The sequence below is a fragment of the Chinchilla lanigera genome, unplaced genomic scaffold (assembly GCF_000276665.1).
Source record: "Chinchilla lanigera isolate Chin_1 unplaced genomic scaffold, ChiLan1.0 scaffold00006, whole genome shotgun sequence".
In the NCBI taxonomy this organism is placed as follows: domain Eukaryota; kingdom Metazoa; phylum Chordata; class Mammalia; order Rodentia; family Chinchillidae; genus Chinchilla; species Chinchilla lanigera.
The window spans coordinates 35,532,367-35,534,766 of record NW_004955407.1 but is presented as its reverse complement, the minus strand read 5'-3'; the positions used below and the strand labels follow the sequence as shown (position 1 = coordinate 35,534,766).

Below are 2,400 nucleotides of genomic sequence, written 5' to 3'. Positions count from 1 at the left end.
CTGCGCAGGGCGCGTGGGGCTGAGGGTTTGTTCGCCCCGCCTGCAGCCAGAGAAGTTCCTGGGGCTTGGGCAGCGGGGTCCTGATGCACGCGCTGCCCTCAGGGAGTAGCTGGGAAATACCTGGCTCTCTCCGTGTTTCAGCTGGGAACAGTGGCGGTGTGGGTGAGCACAGACTCGAGCCCAGGTGTCTAGCCGCTCCTGGAACACTGCCACACTGGGTTTTGATGTCATTTATTGGGTGTGCGTTTGGGTTCTCATTTTGCAGAAGCAGCTGAATTGAACAGGGGAAGGGAGCTGGGATTCCTTGTGTTCTTTTCCTTGAAGATGTGCCTTCAAGCCTGGGTTTTACAGTTGCCTGCATTAGTTCTTCCCTGGCACAGTGTGTAGGAGGACCTTGGGTGGATCCGGTCTGGTCCTGGTTGTCACCACTGTTAAGTGAAGGCAGCAGAGCCAGAGAGTCCAAATAGAAGGATAAGGGGCTGGGGATTTAGCTCAGTGGCACAGCGCCTGCCTGGCAAGCATGAGGTCGTGAGTTCGATTCCTGGTACTGGAAAAAAATAAAAAATAGAAGGATAAGGGCATTCATCACCCGTGTTTTTATTTGTTCACTCTTCCCTTAGCAGTTAAAGGTCATGGGGTGGGCGCTGTGGCCAGCACACCGGAGGGTGGCTTGAGCCCAAGACTTGGAGCCTGGTACTAGCAAAGTAGGAGGCCTTGGCTTTATATCAGCCGGCGACATGTACATGTAGGTCTATACAGAGAGCGCGCGGGAGGAAAGAGTGAGTGAATGTGAATATGAAAACATTAAAAATGAAGCTCTTAGGACCAGGGATATAGCTCAGTGGCACATGCACCTGCCTGGCAAGTGCAAAGTCCTGAGTTCAATTCCTGGTACCAAAAAAAAAAAAAAAAAAAAAAAAAAAAAGTGAGCTGTTGGGAGTGAGATAGGAGATAAGATGGGGCAAACCTGGCTGGGAGAATGAGCAGGACCTGTCAGTCACAAGACAGTTGACTTGAGGACGCTGTGTAGGACTTCTGAGCTCCCTGGAGGTGTGGAGGGCAAAAGAAGAGAGACCACCAGGGAAAGCGCATTTCTCAGAGGCTTGTGTACTTTCACTTCTGCTTTGACCCTTTTTCTTTTTGTTTGGGCCAAGTTTGCTCTACAGAGCTGATTTCTTCCATACCCATTCACCCTGCACTTTTCAAATAAATTTTTTTTATTTACTGTTTACTGTTTTATTTTTTGGCTGTCTCATCCAGTTCTTTGTTGGAGAAAAGAAAGATCTGAAATAGTTTTGATTGGTGAGCCATTTCTGAAGGAACTACCTGCTCACTGAAGAAGGTACAGGTTAGTGACAGAGCAGTTGCCTGCCACATAAGGCCCTGGGTTGGATCCTTGCCGCCTCCCCTCCACACACACAGAGGACAGAAACAAAACCAAAAATATCATCAAGTAAAAACAACTACCCCCTTTACAAATAAGATTTAAAAACACACTGGTGTTAGGCAGGGTGGTGCACACGTGATTCCGGTACTCAGAAGACTGAGGCAGGAGGATCACTTAGTTTGAGGCCAGCCTAGGCTACACAGCAAGACCTCAAAAAAAAAAAAGAAAATAAAAAACATGCTGTTGCCCATCTACAATCCTAGCTATTTGAGAGGCAGAGGCAGGAGGATCACAGATTCAGGCCAGCCTGGGCAACTTAGGGAAACTTTGTCTCAAGTAAAATAAAAAGAACCAGCCAGGTGTGGCGGCACACACCTGTAATCCCAGCACTTGGGAGGCTGAGGCAGGAGGATCACTGTGAGTTCGTGGCCAGCCTGGGCTACAAAAGTGAGTTCAAGACCAGCCTGAACTGCAAAGTGAGACTCTGTCTCAAAAAGACCAAAAAAGAAAAAAAAACAAAAAACAAAAACAAAACCCAGCAACGTAGGTCAGTGGTAGAGCACTCACCTAGCATTCAGAAAGTGCAGAGTTCCATCACCAGTACAGTATTAAACACACAAACAACAGCTCCAGAAAAGAAAGAGAAACTAAATAATGTGCAGACAATAAACCCATGTCAGAAAGAAGTACAAAAATAAATGAAATTATAACCTTAACAGTGATAAGCTAAATAAGCCAGAAGCTGGGCGTTAGGGGCTGGGGATTTAGCTCAGCGGCACAGCGCCTGCCTGGCAAGTGCAAGGTCATGAGTTCGGTTCCTGGTACCGGAAAATAAATAAATAAATAAATAAATAAATAAAAGAAGCCGGGCATGGTGGCGCACGCCTGTAATCCCAGCACTCGGGAGGCTGAGGTAGGAGGATCGTTGTGAGTTTGAGACCAGCCTGGGCTACAAAGTGAGCTCAAGACCAGCCTGAACTGCATAGGGAGACCCTGTCTCAAGGCAAAAAAAA

The 2,400-nt window shown here is 47.5% G+C and overlaps 1 pseudogene; it reads left to right on the top strand.

The window, feature by feature from the left end:
- Positions 1-737: 737 nt before the first annotated feature.
- Positions 738-2,400, top strand: part of LOC102017846 — a 9,807-nt pseudogene continuing 8,144 nt past the window's right edge.